A 23,287-nucleotide genomic window follows, 5' to 3' on the forward strand; every position below is an offset into this window, starting at 1 on the left:
GAAACAAACAGACCATTCTGTCATTTTTGAGACTGCATCCAAGTACTGCATTTCGGATTCTTTTGTTGACTATGATGGCTAATCTATTTCTTCTAAGGGATTCTTGCCCACAGTACTGATATAATGGTCATCTGAGTTAAATTCACCCATTCCAGTCCATTTTAGTCCGTTGATTCCTAAAATGTCGATGTTCACTCTTGCCATCTCCTGTTTGACCACTTCCAATTTGCCTTGATTCTTGGACCTAACATTCCAGGTTCCTATGCAATATTGCTCTTTACAGCATCGGTCTTTACTTCCATCACCAGTCACATCCACAACTGGGTGTTATTTTTGCTTTGGTTCCGTCTCTTCATTCTTTCTGGAGTTATTTCTCCACTGATCTCCAGTAGCATATTGGGCACCTACTGACCTGGGGAGTTCATCTTTCAGTGTCCTATCTTTTTGCCTTTTCATACTGTTCACAGAGTTCTCAAGGCAAGAACACTGAAGTGGTTTGCCATTCCCTTCTCCAGCAGACTACGTTTTGTCAGAACTCTCCACCATGACCCATCTGTCTTGGGTGGCCCTACACGGGCATGGCTCATAGTGTCATTGAGTTAGACATGGCTGTAGTCCATGTGATCAGATTGGTTAGTTTCCTGTGATTGTGGTTTTCAGTCTGTCTGCCCTCTGATGAAGAAGGGTATGAGGATTATGGAAGTTTCCTGATGGGAGAGACTGACTGAGGGGGAAACTGGGTCCTGTTCTGATGGGCAGGGCCATGTTCAGTAAATCTTTAATCCAATTTTCTGTTGATGGATGGGGCTGTGTTCCCTCCCTGTTATTTACCTGAGGCCAACTATAAACTTGCATCTGGATCAGTCTCTTGTGGGGTCACTGCTTCTTTCCCCTGGGTCCTGGTGCACACAGGATTCTGTTTGTGCCCACCAAGAGTTTGTTTCCTAGTCCTGCCTAAGTCCTGGTGGCTGTATGGTGGGCTCAGTGGCGACCTCCTCTAAGGGGGCTTATGCCATACACATGTTTGCTGCACCCAGAGCCCCTGCCCCTGTGGCAGTCCTCTGCTGACCCATACCTCCACAGGAGACACTCAGAGTTCTGCCTCAGTCTCTGTGGGGTCTCTGGGTCCTGGTGCGCACAAGCTTTGTTTGAGCCCTCTGAGAATTGTTTAAGCTGGATTTAGAAAAGGCAAAGGAACCAGAGATCAAACTGCCATCTGTTGAATCATCAAAAAAGCAAGAGAGTTCCAGAAAAACACCTACTTTTCCTATATTGACTATACCAAAGCCTTTGACTATGTGGACCACAAAAAACTGTCGAAAATTCTTAGAGAGATGGGAATCACAGACCACCTGACCTACCTCTTGAGAAATCTGTATGCAGGTCAGGAAGCAACAGTTAGAACTGGACATGGAAGAACAGACTGGTTCCAAATAGGACAAGGAGTACGTCAAGGCTGTATATTGTCACCCTGCTTATTTAACTTATATGCAGAGTACATCATGTGAAATGCTGGGCTGGATAAAGCACAAGCTGGAATGAAGATTGCCTGGAGAAATATCAATAACCTCAGATATGCAGATGACACCACCCTTATGGCAGAAAGTGAAGAAGAACTAAAGAGCCTCTGATGAAAGTGGAGGAGAGTGAAAAAGTTGGCTTAAAACTCAACATTCAGAAAATGAAGATCATGGCATCTGGTCCCATCACTTCATGGCAAATAGATGGGGAAACAGTGGAAACCGTAGCTGACTTTATTTTTCTGGGCTCCAAAATCACTACAGATGGTGACTGCGGCCATGAAATTAAAAGACACTTACTCCTTGGAATAAAAATTATGACCAACCTAGATAGCATATTAAAAAGCAGAGACATTACTTTGCCAACAAGGGCCCATCTAGTCAAAGCTATGGTTTTTCCAGTGGTCATGTATGGATGTGAGAGTTGGACTATAAAGAAAGCTGAGCACTGAAGAATTGATGCTTTTGAACTGTGGTGTTGGAGAAGACTCTTGAGAGTCGCTTGGACTGCAAGGAGATCAAACCAGTCAATCCTAAAGGAAATCAGTCCTGAATATTCATTGGAAGGACTGATGCTGAAGCTGAAACTCCAATACTTTGGCCACCTGATGCAAAGAGCTGACTCATTTGAAAAGACCCTGATGCTGGGAGGGATTGGGGGCAGGAGGAGAAGGGGACGACAGAGGATAAAGATGGTTAGATGACCTCACCGACTCAATGGACATGAGTTTGAGTAAACTCCGGGAGTTGGCACTGGACAGGGAGGCCTGGTGTGCTGCAGTCCATGAGGTCACAAAGACTAAGCGACTGAACTGAACTGAAGAGTGATTTGACTGTAGCCCAATACAAAGGAAGAGTGATTTTAAGACATTCTTGGATTGCCTTTGTGAACCATGTTAATTTTGCATTTTTTAAGAGACTACCTCAAACTGTGTAAGCATCCACAAGACCTATACCTGCCCTGGCCAGGTCCACTCATCTGATTCCCAATATGAGAGAGGAGTTGCACTGGTTGGTCTACTCTGTTGTCTAAATAATAAATAATACACATTTGTGAGAAAGATGGTGTAGGGGAAAGACTCTATTATTATTACTGTGACTCTTACTATCTACAAATCTGCTCCTCTTTCAGTCTCTTCACATCCCAGCTGATGACTTAGTTCCATTCTTAAATTTCAAATTACCCATGAAGAAGTCTAACTCAACTTTTCTTTCTAGGCTACAGTATAGGTTATTGAGGAGCCCATGGAGTAACCACCCTTTTGCTCCAAACAGTGGCCATTCCTTTGTAAAGAACAACTCTGAGCCTCACCAGTATTCCTGGGCATCTCCTTTAATCATCTCTCCAGTCAGTACATGAATATGAAAGAGGCTTGATGAGCAGCATTGAGTACCCTACTGAGGCTGGAGAACCTGCAGCAGAGCCAATCCACACACTCCCTGCCCTTCTCCAGCAGCCCTGGCTCTCTGGGTGTAGGGATAGAGAAGGTAAGCTGCAGCATTGGTCCAGGGCTGGGGTTGGCTGGTAAGGGTGCAGTGGCATGAGGTCACATAGTGAGGTGATTGTAAGTGCTGTCAACCACAATATAGGGTTTGGTAAAGAAAGAGTGAAGGCTGCAAGGGAACTGGAAACCAGGAGAAAGCAATAGAATCTAGGGATTCAATATGTAAATGAGATTAAAACTCAGAAAGGTGAAAGCATGGCTCAGGATCTGTTGTGGTCCATGAGTGGTTAAGATTTTGGAAGTGTCATAAGATGTCCTCAAAGTGCATGTCTGGAGTGGAGTGGAGATCTGGATCATTGTAGTCAAGATGGTGAAGGTTCAGGTGTCAATTACGGATGTTTCTAGAATGTTGTCTTGCTTCTAGAATATTGTCTGCAGGTGGGGTACTGACTGCACACCATGAGGAAGTGCCCCATCCCAGTGCATGAGGGAAAATGACCACAAGGTCAGCAGAGGGCAGCACCAAGTCAGGACAGATGGCAGTGCATCCATGTAGCATTATCTTTGGAGGAAGATACTCCTCTTCTAGAAGAAAACTAAAGAGTAGAGGCATTGAAGCCATAAGGGGGACCTGGGAAAATACCAAGCAGGAGAAGAAATGGAAGATTGGCTATTACTTCCATGAGATTTGAGCTATTTATCCAGATATGAGGATTTAGTTTTGCTCTAGAAGGCTTTTCAGAAGCCATTTGTGTGTCTGGCAAAGAAATGAAAATCATGAATCAGTTGCAACCATTTACGAATGAAATTCTCTCTGAAAGTTTAATTTAGTCTTGGCAACAGCAAAGGAAGGGTCCACTTGTCATGGTGATTCTTGCTGTCCAAGTGTTTGCAGGAGGCCTTCTTCAGAGTGGCACACAAGGAGCCTGGTACTCTTGAAAAGTCTGGCAAAGTAGAGATGGCATCTTAGAGACAGAGCTCATCTGCCTGAGAGTACAGGTACCTGAGAAAAATCTGCTTCACAAGTCAACCATGTTTTCAGTAGATTCCCACAGTTGACTGATACATACAAATGATTTGTTCATTCTGTTTCCCCTGGGGGTGGGGGGAACAAATCTAATAGCAACTTGGCAAATAATCACCATTGAATTTGCTGTCCTAAAGGTCTTTTTCAAAGCAGTTTATCCTTTAGGAGCAAAAAAAAAAAAATAGTGCTTTTGTACTTTGGGGCTTCCCTGGTGGCTCAGACAGTAAAGGATCTGCCTGCAATGCAGGAGACCCAGGTTCGATCCCTGGGCAGGGACGATCCTCTGGAGAAGGGCATGGCAACCCACTCCAGTATTCTTGCCTGGAGAATTCCATAGACAGAGGAGCCTGGTGGCCTGAAGTCCATGGGACTGCAAAGAGTCAGACAGGACTGAGCAACTAATGCTTTGGCTCCATGTCCATTAGCTCCTCTGCTGCTCCATTTCTAGGGTGTTTCATGGTAGCCCTGCACCTTGTGTGCAGTGCAAGGAGCTTCCTTTGATCTATCATGTCAGCAGTCAGGGAAGCCCCTTAGCCCATCAGAGGTCTGCCTCAAAGGACAGACTTCAAAGTGATTGTCATTCTCAGAAATAAGCACACTAATGGGTCTGTATGGGTTTTTTTAATCACATGCCGCTGACAGAAACTTTATCATTGGTTTTGTTTTTCTATGTCCCATTATCCTTCCAGCCTTCCCCCTTTGAAGTGTTTACTCACCATCTCTACATCTGGGTTTTAAGGGGGATTCTGCAGTAGTTTACAGCATACCTAACAGCAGAGCAAGATACTCTGGGGGGAAAAAAAAAGAAAGACACACCATGATCCCAGATCTAATTGTCTCCCACCTGCTCTCCATTACCCAGCATATTTGTTTCGGGGTCGTGCAGATTTAAATTTGTCTCTAGCTTTAATTAGAATAGCATGACCAATCTGACCAAATGTCACATACTAAATGATTTGGAGACCACACTGTGATTCTTAATTCATTTCTCGGTAGTAATCATTTTTTGACACTGAGTCAAAATACTTCTTATAAGATTCCTTCAGAGGACGGCAGCATTACCCTTTGTGATTTGCAATGATTATTCTCATCATTGTTTATTTAGGATGAGCTTGTTGCCACTTTATGGATCATTTTACATCTGAAGAAACTCATAAAAGTATATTGGCAGTTTTAATTACTAATTAAAATACACTGACTTCATTTGTTTTGCTGTTGTTCAGTCACTGTCGTGTCCAACGCCTTGTAACCCCATGGACTGTATGTAGCACGCCAGGCTTCCCTGTCCTTCACAGTCTCCTGAGTTTGCTCGAACTCATGTCCATTGAGTCAGTGATGGCATCCAACTATCTCATCCTCAGTCACTCCCTTCTTGTCCTGCCCTCAATATTTCCCAGCATCAGGGTCTTTTCCAATGAGTCCATTTTTCACATCAGGCAGCCAAAGTTTTGGACACTGACTTCATACTTAGTGTATATAATGAGCTCAATTCAGCCTTTTTAAATGAGAAAATTCACTTTATGCAGGGATAATGGTTGGAAACAGACACAGATCCCTTCTAATGGATACTGATTGGTATAACCATTTTACTGATGTGATGGTTACAAGAACATTCTGTATATTTGATACAGCTCTATGTGCTATTGTCAGAACTCACTCATGTAAGAGAAGAATACAGTTTTGCAAAAGGGTGAATCCTTGCACAAGCAGGAAGTCTGAATTAAATAAACTAATACCGTAGGTACTGTCCTATATCTCCAAAAAATTATCTTTAGTAGCCACTGCTCAGTTTGTATCCCAGCCAAAGCACAGGCTGCCAAAAAAAAAGGGGGGGGCCAGGGCGGGGAAATAGGCAGAGAATAGAGAGAGAAATGTGGGTTTGACCACTGCAGACTTCAGCAAGCTTTACTCCTAGAAGCAAGACTAATTGCATGGTTTTGTTTCTTATACATACATTTTGTCCTGCCAACAAGAGGATAACCTCCTCTGGGGCAGTTATATCATTCCTTCAATTTTAAGTACTGGAAATAAAGCTTTATGCAAAGTCCTAGGACCCCTAACTTATACTTAGTAGAAGTAACCTGAACCAGTAAGGAGCTCTCCCATACTGAGAGAACTGGAGAGGTAGATTACCAGTGTGCTCCCCAACCCTCAAAAATGGAGGAGTCTTCCAGCCCAGGATGACTGCTCCAGGAAGGATAACTGAGTCCAGGAAGGGAAAGTGAATAAATCATTTAAATCGTGCCTCAGAGAATGCAGTGGGGATCAGTTAAAGTTAGCACTGAGTGCATCCTTGAAGGACACAGGCTGAACATGCAGAATTTCCCCCATAGAGAGAAGCATGGAAACATGACGAAATGCAGTGGCCTTACTGTGGGAGAGGAATGGGATTTTAAGGCTGTTAGTGTCAGGTCATATGGTATCATCCCTGATGGCTCAGTGGGGTAAAGAATCTGCCTGCCAATGCAAGAGATGCAGGTTTGATCCCTAGTTCGGGAAGATCCCCCTGGAGAAGGGAATGGCTACCCACTCCAGTGTTCTTGACTGGAGAATCCCATTGGCATGCTACAGTCCGTGGGGCCACAAAGAGTCGGACACAACTGAGCACACATATACACACACTCAGGCCTGAACTCCCCAACCCACCTTGTATAACTGTAGTCTGGGAAAGGAACTGGATATGAGATGACTTCTCCCTTCTTAGAACTACATGGGTTATTCCAATAGCTGGCTTTCCAGCTGAATCCTCTTAGAGAAGCCTGACCTCCTTGAGAGAACTTCAGAGCAATATCTTTTCATTTTCTATTCAAAAATTTTAGGAAAAAATTAATCATAATAGCTAACAGTCCTCGAGTTGTTAATTATTAGTCAAACACACAGTGTTCTTTACCTATGTCATCTCATTTAATGCAAAAGTCTTAGGCAGCAAACATTACTAATTTCCAGGTTCTGAAGCTAGGAAGCAGCAGAGCAGTGATCGAAATGTAACCTGGGAGCTGACCCCAGGCCTGTGTTCTCAAACATGCTTCATTTTCCAAGGGACAGTTGCTTTGTGTTTTTGCTAATGCTGAAGCATTTATTTCTGTAGCTTCTGTTTTATTTAAATAAGGAAACTGTGATTTCACAACTCGCTTAGAATTGCTTTTCTTTTTCTTGTCATCATTCTAGTTTTTGATTCAGTTCAGTTCTACAGACATTCATTGAGCAACTACTCTGTGCAACTATTCAGTGTTCCTATGGAAACACAGCCTCTGCCCAGGAAGAGCATGTGAATGGGACAAAATGAATACAGAGGAAAGAGAGAGCCATACAATTGCAATATATTGTATCAGCAAACGCAAGACGGTGTCATGCCAGCTGCATGTAGAACTGCAGAGCAAGGAGTAAGTTGCTGATTGAAAGTACCCACAGACTAAGTCTTCCTAACAGTCATCAGGACAGGGAAGCCAGGCATGCTGCAGTCCAAGGGTCGCAAAGAGTTGGACACGACTGAGGGACTGAACTGAACAGTCATCAGGAAGTTTCATGCTCCCAACCATCAACACTTGTTATGGCGCTTGAATCAGACATTCTCTTAGAGCCAGAAAAGGCACAAAACCTTGGCCAAGACCTCAACAAAGTATAGGGCTTTGAGTGCCTGAGTAAAATATTCAGGGAGAAAGGGACAGAAACGTGGGGAAAGGCAAGATGCAGCAGCAGAAGAATGGACATAATAAGCTGAAAAGTGTATGTCTGTATGTTTTCACTTAGGCCGGAAGGGGCTGGTTGTGGAGAACTGGACTTAGAGCTCTCCTTTAAGGAACCCCAGTAACTTCTGGCTCCCCTAATCACTAAGGGCACTGTTCCTTGCTCTCCACCAGAGACTGGATCTCAGAACAGTCTTGGCGCTTCTAGGGATCACCTGGAGATCTAATTCATTGTTTTAAACCTGAAGAATTTACCCTAACAAACTCTTATCTGCCCAAGTCCTCCCATTCCAATAGCCATTACTCTACTCTCATCTAGACAATCACTATTAGCTTCCTAACTGCTCTGCTTTCTTTCAAGGTCGCTCTGCACCAACTCCCGTCCCTTCTACACAACACAGATTACCTTCTGTAAACTGTAGTTCAGATCATCATTATTATATCATATCTGCATCTTCATCAGTGATGAATGTGGCAGGAAGTATGCTGCCACACACAAACATCAGCTTTATTTCCACTTCACAGATGATGAAGTGCTAGCGCTCTGCTAAGTCGCTTCAGTCATGTCCGACTCTTTGCGACCCCTCGGACTGCAGCCCGCCAGGCTCCTCTGTCCATGGGATTCTCCAGGCAGGAATGCTGGAGTGGGTTGCCATTTCCTTCTCCAACAGATGATGAAACTGAGATTTAAATAGTCACAAGTCACACAGCTTATTAAAAAGACAAAGTCAGCATTTGAATCTGGGTCTAACTCCAATGTTCATCTTAGCCATTTTTCTATCCTGCCTCCTCCCATTTCTCTGAGAATTTGTAAGGCAACAGGGAAGCACTAAGTGTGTTTGAACACACCACTTTACATGAAAAGTTTTCCTCCTAGACATCACTACCTATTTAAATTCTCCCTCAATCCCATCTCTTCCATGAAGAAAAGCAAAATAGCGCACAGGAGAATATACTGTTCTGATCATTTGTATTTTGAAACAGTCTTAACTTACAGAAGACATGGAAGTATAGTCAATACAAAGGGTTTTTTTCTAAACCATCTGAAACTAAGTTTCCCCGTTATGCTGAACACTTCCAAGTATATTTCCTCCAAACAATTTGGAGTTTCCTAATAACCAAAATAGGACCCTCAAACTCCGAAATTAACACTAATATCTTACTACCATTGAATCTTCAGGCCCCACTCAGATTTTGCCAATTCTCCCAAAAATGTCCTTTATAGTAAAAGCATCTGGTACAGAGTCACGTGATTGGATTAAATTGTCATCTCTCTCTAGTTGCCCTCAGTCTGAAACAAGTCTTTCCTTAACTTTCATGACGTTGAGACTTCTGAAGTTTTCAAGTCAGTTATTTTGTAGAATATTTTTTGTTTTGTTTCATGTTTCCTTGGGTCTAGAATCTGGTTATGCTTCTTCAGCAGAAACATCAGAGCACATCTCTGTGTTCTTGTTGCATCCTATCTACTAGCATAAATTTCTGTGTGTCCCATGGCGGATGATGTTCACGGCAACTATTAACTGAAAAGGAGTCTGCCAGGCTTCTCCACTGTTTCTTCTCCTAAGTGCTTTGTAGAGAGGTATTTTGAAACTGTGTAATTCCCATTTCTCATAAAACTTTAATCTATGTATAATATATATTAATATGGGCTCATGTTTTCCTATCTTATTCAAGAGATCTAATCTATTATTACCATGATCTATAGTGATGCTAAATTTGTTCTGTATTAGACCAGTGGGAACTCTTTTAAGTTGGCCTCTGTGTCTTTTCCCATCCTTCTAATCATACTTTGGTTATTTTCTTTCTGGCACAAGAGGGAGTTCCCAATTCATCTTGTACTTCCCTTGCCCCAGTCCTGGAATTAGCCATTTCTCCAAAGAGTCCTGGTTCCTTTTAGTGCAAATTGGTATTTTAGAAGTCAAGGTCTAGACATTGGGTATGCTCGTTGATGCTGGTAGACAGAGCTAAGGAACATAGGCATGTATTATATGTGTCTGTGTGTGTACACACAAACACATATATACACACATTCCAACTTTTATTTGAATATTTATTTTTGTATCTGCTTTTATGTTGAAAAGCATTGGTTTACATTAAAGCCTATTTTAATTTTTTGTCCTGTTTGTAATTCCTTTCTTTGGTACTGAGAAACCAGCCTCCCATTATCTGAAATGCATTTACTTATTTGACCAATCCCCTTGAGTATAACCTACTCATATCATTTCCTCAACTTTACACATACACACACACACACACACACACACACACACACACACCATCCTCCTCACCCTATTTGGGCTCTAAAACCCTGTGCCAGGCCACCAATTACCCCATATAGAATCCCTTCTTAATCTATGCAAGTGCTGATGCTCAGAGTGAGCACCTATCCACGTGCGCACCCTCCTCACCCTCCATGGGCTCCAACATCCATCTCCTGGCCAAGCCCTCTATATGTGGACACCCTCATGACCCTGCCCAGGCTCTGACACCACACTCCCTCCCCGCTGCAGCAGGATACCCTCCTCACCCTCCTTCCTACCACAGACATCCTGCCCAGGTTCTGGGTTTCCATCCCCCACCCCCAAACAGGGCTGCTCAGCCCCACCTCAGGGTCTTAGGGTTGAACTGTTCAGGAAGGGAAGGGAAGACAAGGAGAAAGAGGAAAAGGAAACAAGCATGTACTTGGAAGTAAAATAAATATGCCTTTCCATCCCTGTCACCGCTTAAGAGCTTGATGAACTCTGGCAAAGCTGCTGACCATCTCTGAGCTTTATCCCTAAGAAGGCAGAGGGCATAGTCTAAGGAAGAAAGACTTTGGAGTCAGAGACTTGTTTTGAAACCAGGTTCTGCCACTGTCTCAGTCTATCCAGGCTTCTATAACAAAATAACAAAGACTGGGTGACTAAGAAACAACAGAAATTATTTCTCACAGTCCTGGAGGCTGGAAGTCCAAGACCAGGTTGCCAGCATGGTCCGGTTCTGGTGAAGTCTTTTGGTTCGCGGGCTGCTAGCTTCTCACTGTCTTCTCATGTGGTGGGAAGGGGCTCAGGAGCTCTCAGACTTCCTTATTAAGTCACTAATCCCCTTCAGGAAACCCTGTTCTCATGACCTAATCATCTCTCAAAGTCCCGACCTGCCAATACCATCCCACTGGGCATTAGAATTTCAACACGTGTGTATGGGAGGCAGACACACATGCTCAGACATTGTGGCCACTGACTAGTTCCGTGACCTCAGGCAAATCACCTACACTTATTGTGAAATGAGAGGGGTTAAGTGTGATGCTGTATACAAAGTGCCTGGTGCAGGCCGGAACTGGCAGTTGCTATTGCTATAGTTATCTGTAAATGGAGATATCAACCTCCAGGTTCTAGGGTTGTTATGAGGATTCATGATACGAGATGTGAACCACTGGCACACCACACAAATAAATGCTTAGTGTATAATCGCTGCTCTTCTGGATGCCTCCTGTGTGGCACATGTATTCTGCCCTTACATTCTCTCAATTAGGTTGTAAATTCATTGAAAGCAGGAATCTTCTTAGGCTCATTTTGTATCTTCAGCAATGCCTAGGGAAGTTCTTGGCATGTATTTTTTTCACTAAATTAATGGAGAGCTTTAAATTACCAAGATTAAAATCTGGGAGTTTTGTTCTATAGGCAATTTGTAGTCATTATAAATTTGAGGGTATGGCAGAGACATCGGAAGAGTTGTTAAAGAGTGATTAATTGGTTGGTTCTATACAAGATGAATTACAAGAGGAATGGAAGGTGGAGATTTAGAAATTGTCTATTTATTTGGTGTACTATATAGAATCTTCCACATTTGCATGTTTATAATGTGGTTTCAAATAATCAGGCTTTGGTGAGCCAAACTACATTTACTCTCTAAACAATAATTGTTTTCAGCAAGAGTGGATAGATGTGTGTGTGTGTGTTTTTTTTTGCAGTGTCAGGGTGAATGAGGAATAAGGGATGGGGCTAAGCAGAAATTCCCATAAAGATTCTGACTCACAAAACTGGCTGGAAAGGGGATCTAGAAGGAAAATGGGAGAGGACCTAGTCGACAGTTTCCATTTGGCTTAAAGTCCTGGTGTCAGTTGGTCACTTAAGATGCTCGTGTGTGTGTGTGTGTGTGTGCATGCGCACATGCATATGTGCTCAGTCATTTGTGTGTGTGTGTGTGTGCACGCGTGAACGCAAATGTGCTCAGTCGTGTCTAACTCTTTGCCAACTCTATGGACCATAGCTGGCCAGGATCCTCTGTCCATGGCAATTCTCCAAGCAAGAGTACTGAAGTGGGTTGGCATGCACTCCTCCAGGGGATCTTCCTGACCCAAGGATCAAACCCATGTCTCTGCATCTCCTGCATTAACAGGTGGGTTCTTTACTGCTGGGGATGTCAATACCTAAGTTAAAACGTCAGGAACACTTGAAAAGTTGGCAAACCTCAGCTTCCTTCAAGTCAACCCTTACCCCACCCCAATGTGAACCTCTTCTGGTAGGAGAAGAAAGAATGAGTGAATGAATGAGTAGCGATTCTAGGGCCCTTCACCCTTGAGCCCCATCCCCCACCCACCTCTTACCAATGCAGTTTACTGCTCTTCACAAAGGCTTTTCCTATCCATAGGGACCGTGGCTGTGTAACTCTGGGAAGATAAGGTTTTGCAGGACACTGTTAACTGTCTGCTGCTTTTGAAAGCTTTGTCTTTCTTTCTGGCACATACCTGGACTAAAGGATAGGAAGTCTGAGAAGTCCAAGCTTGAGAAAGGTAGCCCTCGTCCCACTGAGGGAGACTGTATGTAAATCAGGAATGTCCCCAATGTCATAAATGGTGGCATCTAGCAAGCACAGAGAAGGATCATTGCTTTTGTAACAACTGTGTTCTCTCCATTTCACTGTGCAGTGGTTTAGAATCAGAGTCCTGCCAAATGTCCGTCTGGGAAATAGGACTCTTTGGTCCAAATCATCAGCAGTAGAAAGCCCTAGTGTTAAATCCTCTGTTTATGAAGTTACAGACAAGTTTCTCATTTTACTGCTTTCCCTCAGTGACTCAGAGCATGACGTCTATGGTTGTGAGAGGTTGTGATTTAGGAGAGGTTTATACTAACCTTCGTCAAGACCTTAAAAAGATAAACAGTAGGATCAGGAAGAAAGCTTGCCTGTATCTCCACACTTGTAAAATTTGAATAGACTTGGGATGTTGACAGTGGAGAAAGTCGGTTCTACTCTTACGGTAGGGTCATAATGACCGAACATGAGCAGAAATCTGAAGACTGTGTCCTTATACAGCTAAATTCTCCACCTCGACAGGGAGTAATTTTGTAGGATAGCATGGCTATGGAGTAGTGAGCGGGGCTGTGGGCAGGCTAGCATCATTCTTCCTGAGACTGAATTCATAGATGAGATTCGTCTTGTTGACTTTGTCCACCCAATTTCCCTGTATATTATATGTGTATTTGCAAGGAGGGGTAATAAATACTTTCAGTGGGAGAAGTATAAAAGTTGGATAATCTATCAATTGGGAAATCGTTCTATGAGTAGTCTAGATAAAGTTTCATATGGATTTTATTAACTCACATGTATATAAATGCTATATCATGGATAGTATAGTTATGGTACTATAAGACTGTGCCAAGATATGGGGACAAAGAGAAATTTCCTAATGAAATACGGTTCTCTAGAAGTGTAATGTCTTTAGTCAGACCCCAGACTTTGGTGCATGACATGTTATGGTCAACCATTTGATTCAAGGGGGGCCTCAGATGTGTTTGGAAAAGGAAGATGAGTCAATATCAGACAGTCTGATAAGCCCCTTGGACTAATATAACTTGATAGGGCTTCATGAAAGAAAATGTCATCAGTTTTACTGATTCTTGTACTCTGCCTTAAATTTTTGCTTATGTGACAAGATTATACCTTTTTCCTTTGAGTCAGTGTTCAGAGCATGTTTGCAGACACCTTCGGGCTGATGATGAAGTGTGACCATATGGAATGAACGGCCTAAGCCCACAAGATTTGTGATATTCATTTGCTGAGAGCAAATGCATTGGTGAATGGTTTGCAACTGCTCTTCCTCACTTTGTTTTGCATTGACAGAGTCTTGCATCAAAACTATGCTTAACCCCCTTCCTGCTGATCTCTTTTTCCAAGAGGATTTAGTGTAGCACATGAATGGTCCAACCTGTGAAAACAGCTGTCCACTTGTTCTGGGTAGACTTAGAAGAATAAAAACTTTATATTTAGGTACTTTGAATTTCTATGTTCCTTTGAAGGATAACACTCATAATTTGCATTTATTTGCATATTTTAGACAGTGCCAAAAGCTAAATTTATTTTTTAATCCAATAGCTATTTAAAGAAGTAATCAACAAGGTAGACAAAATAGATGCTCCTACAAGCTTATATTCTAGTCATGGAGAAGAAAATAGGCAAATACAGAAGAAAACAAGGTAATTAAGGATTATGGTAAATGCTATGAGAGAAATAAAGGGGATTATATTGAGAGAATGGAATTCTTTGAAAGCTCAGTAAAAGCCTCTTTTAAAAGGTGATAATAAGACTGTAACCTGTCATGCGAAGGTCTCAAAAGAAAACATTCCAGACAAATACCATTGTAAGCACAAAGGCAGATTTGCCTAGCAGAGCTTAGTTGCTTTATGGAAAAAAAAGTTAGTGTGGCTGGATTGCAATAAATAGAAAGAAGAGGAGTTAATCATGAGGTCTGAGATACACCCCAGGGCAAGGTCATTCAAGGCCTGGGAGAAAACCATATAAAACTGGGGTTTGTTCTGAGGAAAGTGGAAAGCTGACTTTTTAAGCTGAGGAATGATGTGGTCTAGGCTTCCCAGGTGGTTCAGTAAAAAAAGAATCTGCCTACTAATGTGGGAAATGCAGGTTCAGTCCCTGGGTTGGGAAGATCTCCTGGTGAAGGAAATGACAACCCACTCCAGTATCCTTGCCTGGAGAACTCCATGGACAGAGGAGCCTGGCAGTCTGTAGCTCGTGGAGTCAAGAAGTCAGAAACAGAGCACACATGCACGATGTGATCTAAAGCAAAAGACTCTTTCTTCCAGGAATGGACAATCTTAGACATAATCAAAACCCAGTGCTGAAAATGGTCCACCCAAGGCTCAACAGCTGTGATCAGAAGTCTACTTTCTCTTGAATATTCAGTACAACAGGGGCTTAGTGTCTGATCCATGGACATATGAACAAAGGGAATAGGTACGGATTATTAGACTTGAGGGCTTCCTTGATGGCTCAGACAGTAAGGAATCCGCCTGCAATGCAGGAAACCAGGGTTTGATCCCTAGGTTGGGAAGATCCCCTGTAGAAGGGAATGGCAACCCACTCCTGTATTCTTGCCTGGAGAATTCCACGGACAGAGGAGCCTGGTAGGCTACAGTCCAGTGGGTCGCAAAGAGTTGGACACCACTGAGCAACTAAGCACAGCACATTAGACTTGAGACTCGAACAAAGCCTCCCTCAGAGCCAGAATGCAGAAGTCTGAGGATTCAGACCACTGCTTGGCTGATGCTGATGTCCCAGGAGCTTTGGGCAGACACTCTGCAGACCTGAGATCCGACCTCTGAGGATGGAGGGGTTTGCTGAGCAGATGGTACTGATCTCTCTGATGTACAGTGACACATATGCTGAAAAGACAGAAGAAACTGCAGGTTGAATCCAGCTGCTATTGCTAAAAACAACTGCTACAGGAACAGATACATGGGGTGGCGGGAGTTGGTGGGGGGTGGGGCCCACAGCAGCCACTTCATCATTAAAGAGTGAGATGGAAGGTGCATGCCTCACTTCCACTCCTATTCTCTTGGTATGACAGGCAACAACAGGGTTCAGAAGAAATATGACTAATTACTGGTGAGTGTGCAATTCAAATAGCAGGGCAGTGGTGCACAGATATTCCATAGAGAGTAACCTGCAGACTTCAGCTGTCCAGTAAGTTTTGGGCCTTAGTCAGTGTCCTTTCCAGAGAGCATGGAGACCATCCATTAATCTGGCAACTGGTTAACATCAGTTCAATTAAGTCTGTTTTGGGCACTAACTGCTGGTCCTGCTCAAGCCTCACCATTTGTCCTATTAACAGTCAAAGATGCAGTGAAGCCTTCCAACTTACATGGGACAAGTAAAGAGCTATAAATGAGACCTGGGAGTAAAAATTCCTTTTAGTTATCCAATCTGCCTCCCTACCCTTGAAAGGTTTGGTGTGTGTGCGTGCTCAGTTGCATCTGATTCTGTGATCCTATGGATTGTAGCCCACCAGACTCCTCTGTCCATGGGATTCTCCAGGCAAGAATACTGGAGTGGATTGCCATTTCCTCCTCCAGGGAATCTTCCCCACCCAGAGATTGAACCCATGTCTCCCGCATTGACAGGCAGATTCTTTACCACTGACCTACCTGGAAAGTCCTTGCAAGGTTTGGTAGGACCATGGTAAAGAGAGGTAGCTTAGAATATCTCTCCTTCACTCCTTCAGGCCTTAGCACAAAAAGGTCTCATTCTTCTCTAACATCCAAGTGCTAATCGCCACGTGATCAGTGCATGCTCAGTCACGTGATCAGTGCATGATCAGCCACGTGATCAGTACATGCTCAGCTGGGGCCAGGATCAGATATGGTCCATATATTGAGTACACATAGAGCGAGTAACACATTCTGCTAAAAGACATGGCCGTGGTGACGGGTGGGAGAAGGTGCAGTTATATTTCTATCCCCACGTCTCCTTGTCACCTGAGGCCCTTATGACACAGGCAAAGCCTCTATAAACAACTCACAGTTGTCTAAGTGAAGCAATGGTCACTACATTGTGACGTCCACACACTCCCAGGCTTTAATACTAGTAACCTGCTGCCCTTCTGTTCTCTTTGTGAATTTCTTTGTAAGTGTACTTATATGCATGTACTGCCTTGTTTCTCTAATTCTCCACTTGTTAAGCCTGGTTGTTTCAATAGCTAGAGGGAAGAAAGATTTCATTATAAACTGCATGACCACATTTGTTTAATTTGAAAGGATTTAGAAGAAAGGAAACAGGCATTTTTTTAAGTATGTTTATGTTGTGAATGAAATATGAAAGAAAGAAAATGAAAGAAAAAAAATTGATTCTTAAAGCAACAATCTGCTTCTGATAGCAGATGATCAGAAATGCCCACTGAAAGTCTTTCCTGGACCATTTTGTCAGCTGCAGGCGTGTCATGAGTTCACATAATACAAACTTCTATTGCATATTAAAATTGAAATTAAATTTTTAATAAATTTTTTAAACTTTAGTTCTAGATTTGGGTTTCAACAGTAATTTAGAGCCTAAGAGTCAGACACAACTGAGTGACTAACATACATACGGTCTTTAAAAACTTTACCTATAAGTTTCCAATTTTGATGTTAAAAAAATGCTAAGATCTCTTAAAGGGGGAGCCAGCACACTGGGCAAGAGTGCCCAGTCCACTCCACATCCAGGGTATCTCCACACATGGACATGCACCCCATGGGGAACGGTGAGCAGTCCTGGTCCTTAATCCCTAATAACCTCAAGGCTTCAGGTAAACAAAGAGCTTTTATTCCCGGTAGAAAGTTTGGTAATTTCTTTCTGAAATGATTCTATGAGTAAGAGTGCCTGGGCTTCATAATTTTTGCATGTGTGTGCTGGGTCGTCATTGCTGTGCACAGCTTCTCTAGTTGTAGTGTGTGGGTTTCTCTAGTTGTGGAGCTCAGGCTTTGTGGGATCTTGGCTCCCAAGGCAGATTCTTTATCACTGCAACAACAAGGACTCCCTGGGCTTTATAACCTTTCAAAGCCTCTTTTCAGTTCTTTCTTTCTTCCTTTTCCTTTTGTGTGTGTGTGTGTGTGTCTTTCCTCTTTTCTTCCTTTTGGTCCTCAGAAACTCATCTAAATTTTTAGATAAATAAAGCAAATCACCGGTATTACTACTCTAAAATTTTTAAAGTCTTTCCTTGTTGAATAAATATTTTTTCATAAAATTTTCTTAACATTATGCTCTACTTTGCCTCTACTCTGTCATCTTCCTTTGCTTTTTCAAAACTATATTAGTCTCTGTATTATTGTATACATCTTAAGTACTGTGGAATTAAATGTTTTGTCATATATAACAGTTTTCATATTAAAAACTCACATCCTTATGGGTATGATTTTAATCAAGTACCACCTTTTTAAATATTAACATTTTAACAGTAAAAACTCATGTCATTATGTATACGATTTTAATAACCTCATGATATTCTCCCTTTCTTTAGTCTTTGGTTGTTATCTTTGTAATAAGAAAAACAATACACCCTAATCTAGAATAAAGATTTGGTAACTGTTGTTAAATATTTCCCCAAGTACTATAGTAGTTTTTGTAGTGTTGGTCGCTCAGTCATGTCCAACTCTTTGCTACCCCATGGACCATAGCCCACCAGGCTCCTCTGTCTATGGGATTCTCCAGGCAAGAATACTGAAATAGGTTGTCATGCCCTTCTCAGGAATTGAACCTAGGTCTCCTGCATTGCAGGCAGATTCTTTACCATCTGAAGCACCAGGAAAGCCCCAAGTACTATAGCAAATATATAAGGAACAATCTGAACCTTTAAAATTCTTTTTATTTTCCTTCCCTTTAAAACATGATCTAAGAATGGAACAACAAAGGATTATTAATTTGCAAAGTAATATATAGTTATGTAATAAATTTTGTTAGTTACATTAATTATTAATAGAGAATTCAATTTTTAAAAACTACATGTAAGACTCCATAATTTTTTACTTGCTGAAAGTATAGAAAGATAAAATTTTATAAGATGCTTAATTCTTTTTCAGTTTAATATATATTCAAGCACCTAGCATGAGCTCAGAATGAATGAGCTTAGAGTGAATGGGGTGTAATTCCTGTAGAACTTGGCCACCAGCACCCTCAGAAACTTGTCAAAAACGTAAATCCTCGGCTCCATCCAGCTCAACTGAATCAGGAACTCTGGGAGTGAGAGTCACAAGTTATTCAAGCTGTTTCAGGTGTACTATAAGGTTTAGGGATTTACTGGTATATTATAAGGTCCCCAATCCACAAGAAATAAAAACACACTATTGCGACTTGCTGTTCAAAGTGCCATGTTAAACGTGTCTACAAAGCACCCTGGAGAAAAGGAAGAATCAACATTTAACTGTTTGAGAAAATTCTGGAAGACAGACCCAAACTTTGGTGGGAGTAGAATTTTATTCTTTAATTCAATAAATCTTTATTGAGCACACTCTATCCTCATTACTCTACCAGACTGAGAAAGTTTAACAAACAACAGTTCAAAAAGAGTCACTGAGGAATAGCTCAGAGGCAGATTTACCAAGAAGCTAACCAAGCTTAAGCTCGGGCTTCCTCAGTTGTCTGGAACCCTACCAATGCCTGCCCCTATTTTCATAATTATACAAAAATCTGAGAATGCAAGACTTCCCAGGTGGCACTAGTGGTAAAGAACCAGCCTGCCAATGCAGGAGACACAAGATACGGGTTCGATCCCTGAGTTGGGAAGATCCCCTGAAGGATGGCATGTCAGCCTACTCCAGTGTTCTTGCCTGGAGAATCCCATGGACCAGAGGAGCCTCACGGGCTACAGTCCGTGGGGTCACAAAAGAGTCGAACATACCTGAGTGACTGAGCACACACACACATGCAAGAAGGCATAATTGTGTACTCTTTTTCTTTTTTCATTAAAAAAAATTTAGTTTATATATATGCCTGTAGCTTTTGTTTTTTCCAAATAGATAGTCACATCTGTAAGCAATAGGACTTTTGTTTTAGCCCCAACTCCCAATTCCTTACAACTTTATATTCTCACACAATGACCAGAACTGCCATTGTTGTTATTGTTTAGTAGTTAAGTCATGTCCAGCTCTTCTCGACCCCATGGACTGTAGCCCACCAGGCTTCTCTAAGAGATTTCCCAGGCAAGAATATTGGAGTGAGTTGCCATTTTCTTTTTCTTCATTTAAAAAAAATTTTATTACGGTATAGTTGCTTTAGTGTTTTCTTTTTCTTACACTGGACTCCCCAGATTGTATAAGCCTCAGGTTCCCCACAAAGCCTGGATCGGTCTCACACTTGCCATGTTTGGGAGTAGGAGAGAAATAGTGAGGAAGCAAGTAGGACCTTCCAGCAAAGGAAACCGTATATGCCAGGGGATGGAGGCCAAGAATGACAAGCCTGCCTGGTGACCGGGGGAAGGTGATGCTGAACAGGTGCATGACCGGGGGCCTTGGATGTGCTGCCAAGGGATCTGGACCTGATCTTCTATGCAGTAGACAACATTAGGGATTTGTCAGTAGGTGCCTGCATTTAATAAAGGCAACTGTGCAAGAAAACAGATAGGTGAAGGGAAAGACTAGACCAGAGTTATCGGTCAGCAGCATAATGAAACCAACCAGGAGGGAAATGTTGAAGGTACAGATACAGACAGTAGGAGTGAATTTGAGGGACATTTCAAAGAGACAGTCCACCTAGGGGCCGATAGATTGGGAAGAGGCGTTAAAGGTGACACTTTAGATTTAAAGTTTGAGTGGCTTGGGTGCCTTAATGTGGACAATAAACCTCTCAACTCAAAGAAAAATATTAGAGGAGCAGTGAGTTTCATGGAAAAAACAATGAGCCCCGTTTTCAATCATCTGATTTTTTCTACATGATGCTTCTATCATCCTGAAATACATATATCATTTCAACCAAATGCTTTTTGAAAAGAGCTACTACACATTTAAAAGAAAAGTCACTTAGACATGGGCCAGTGTTTTATAATTACACAGAATCACTATTCTAAAAATTATATTCTTTGGTCATTAAACAACTAGTTATTTCCAAAAAAATATGGGATATAAATACATAGGCAGCAGTCTCTCTTGATGATTACATATCAATTGAATAGCCTTTAAAATAATTTAGCACAATCTTTGATGGCTAGGGCTTTTCTGGTAGCTCAGGCAGTAAAGAATTTGCCTGCAATGCAGGAAACATGGGTTCAATCCCTAGGTCGGGAAGATCTCCTGGAGAAGGGAATGGCTACCCACTCCAGTAGGATGGCTATAAAAATGGTTCTAAAGTATCTGCAAATAGTTTCTAGGATGAAGAGGTCCATTTATATCATTAAATGGATAGTAAAGGGGAGAAGTTAACAGTAGGCTCTGCTTGGGCCCAGTGGAGGTTGGAGGTTGGTGGAGGAAAGTTTAAAGTTCCATATCAGAGATATATGTGACAGAGCAGCGAATTATATTTGCACTCCACATCAAAGAACACAAGACAGATTTGGCGCCTTGATATAATTATATGGATTAGACATTTAGCAAAGCATAAAGCAGCATGATGTCTCAAGAAGAAGGTCATCTAAATACCCCTCAAGGATTTCTCACTGAGATTATTCTGAAAGAGTAAACTCCTTGAGGATAAAGGACATCTGTTTTGGGTACATGATCTTCGAAGAGCCTGTTAGACTTCATGATTTATTCATGGCCATTTAGGGGGCAAGCTGCTGCCCGGGCTCCCCACTACTAGTCTGTACTCTGCAGAGCCATGGGGCTGCCAGACAGAAAACAGCCATGGAGGCTCCTGAATTGCCATGAAAGTCCTCAGGCCAGCTTAATACTGATCAAAGGGTTCCTTGCTGTGAATTAAGAATTGATACATCCTGACCGCATTTCTACTCTTGGGATTAGAAGTTATTTCTCTCTTTTCCTGGATTTATCTCAAACCTGGTTGAAGTTAATTCCCTTGGTTCTTTGAATTTTTTATGACTCAGCAAGCTAAAGGCGATTTTAGATAACCATACAGTTACCACCTGTTCAATTGGCAAATGGTCAGGAATTTTTAAAAATTATGGTGGAGAGAGGGGAAAGGGAAGTTATAGTTTAATGGGTAGAGATGACGTTCTGCAGACCTGTTCCCAGCTTGACTGTAGTTAACCCTACTAAATTGCGTGCACTTAAAAATGGTGAAGACAGTCTAAAAAATAGAGTAAAATTTGTCATTCTTATCACACATTATGCCACAAGAAGGAATTCTCCAGGCAAGAATACTGAAGTGGGTTGTCATTCCCTTCTCCAGGGGATCTTCCTGACCCAGAGGTTGAACCTGGGTCTCCTATATTGCAGGCAGATTCTTTATTGTCTGAGCCACCAGGGAAGCCCTACATCATACTTTATGCCACAAGAAGCCCCAGGCCCTCACTGGGTAATTCAGTTTCAAGATTCACCCAAAGAAACCCACCTCTTTCTTTCCATACTTGTTTTTGTATAGAGTATCTGGTTTGGTTCTTGGATCTTTAACTGTGTATTTGTCAAACAGATGGGCAGCATGTTCAGCTGACAGGCATACACTCTAAAGGTGGGTTAAAAGAAGATGTGTGGATCTGCCACTGTAAGTAGTTGAGATCCTAAACCAAATCCCATGGCATGGTGCAGAAAAGCAATGCTTAGTGATTCCAAACTCAGAGCCAAAACCTGCCCATTCTTCTGTATTCTTCTTCACAGAGACGATCAAAGACATAAATGATTTCAAACACCACATAGACAGATGACTATTTCTATTTTGTGTGAGAATATAGGCGCTTTTGGAGAAGGAAATGGCAACCCACTCCAGTATCCTTGCCTGGAGAATCCCATGGACAGAGGAGCCTGGCGGACTACAGTCTATGGGATTGCAAAGAGTCAGACACGAGTAAGTGACTAACACACACACATATATACACATAGGTGCTTTTGCTAGAACACGATATTTACATTCCAGAAAACCTTGCATTATACAAAATTATACACTAAAAATAACAGGGCTTCTAAGAAAATTAGATTATTGACAGACCACTCAAACCCATGCAACTTTATACAGAGAATAATAACAAAAACAACAACAAAACAATAAAATACTAGTGTGATTTAAAAGGTATGTTAGATTCCTAATGAATAAATACCACAGTTGACACAGGGACAGTAAATATAGGTATTTATCGCAGGAAATAAGAGTGGCTAGATGGAAAGGGGTGACAGGAGTCCACTGAGCTTCACAGTGACAAGGACAACATTCAGAAGGATCAGAAAAAAACAAGCAAAGGGGACTTTGAAGGCGAAGCAGTGATCGAGTTGAGCCAAGAGTGAGAACATGGGGTGAATGGGATTTTGAAATGTCCTGAATTCCTCTGAGCCTTGCTGTGTTCCTCTGCAGGGTACCCTTATGTTCAGCTCCTATTACTTGTCAGTGTAAAACATTAACACACTGGGAAAATCATATAGGAACCAATGCAAATTCAGTTTTATTTTTACATTACCCTGGATTACTGCTATTGAATGAATGTTTTTGTCCCCTCCAGATTCGTATGTTGAAACTGATCACCAATGTGATGGTGTTAGAAGATAGGGCTTTGGGGAAGTGACTGGGTGATGAAGGGGAAGCCCTCATGCATGGTACTCATGACCTTGCCCAGAACACTTACCTGCCCCTTCCATCCCGTGAGAACATACCAATAAGACTTACGAACCAGGAAGCAGGGTCTCACCAGACATCTAATCTGCTGGCATCTTGATCTTGGACTTCCCAGCTTCCAGAATTATGAGAAATAAATGTTTACCATTTATAAGC

The 23,287-nt window shown here is 42.1% G+C and overlaps 1 protein-coding gene and 1 long non-coding RNA gene across 12 annotated transcripts in view; one reads left to right on the forward strand and one right to left on the reverse strand.

The window, feature by feature from the left end:
* The window catches only part of LOC147359396 (uncharacterized), a 414,201-nt gene that overhangs the window by 262,304 nt on the left and 128,610 nt on the right, over nucleotides 1-23,287 (reverse strand). For 2 of the 8 annotated variants that reach the window (XR_015140774.1, XR_015140763.1), the window contains 2 exons: nucleotides 4,709-4,780; nucleotides 3,761-3,909 (listed from right to left, as the gene is read on the reverse strand). The exons of 4 other annotated variants lie outside the window; for them this stretch is intronic. This is a non-coding gene — a long non-coding RNA (uncharacterized LOC147359396). Of the gene's footprint in view, nucleotides 1-3,760; nucleotides 3,910-4,708; nucleotides 4,781-13,969; nucleotides 15,334-18,271; nucleotides 18,656-23,287 lie in introns of those variants that run through there. 2 more of the 8 variants (XR_015140770.1, XR_015140764.1) reach the window with 2 other exon arrangements.
* The window catches only part of CPA6 (carboxypeptidase A6), a 296,877-nt gene that overhangs the window by 168,257 nt on the left and 105,333 nt on the right, over nucleotides 1-23,287 (forward strand). The window lies entirely within an intron of this gene.

This window comes from Bos grunniens, chromosome 14 (genome assembly GCF_055505025.1).
Source record: "Bos grunniens cultivar Pamir isolate PY7600 chromosome 14, Bosgru_T2T1.0, whole genome shotgun sequence".
Taxonomy (NCBI): domain Eukaryota; kingdom Metazoa; phylum Chordata; class Mammalia; order Artiodactyla; family Bovidae; genus Bos; species Bos grunniens.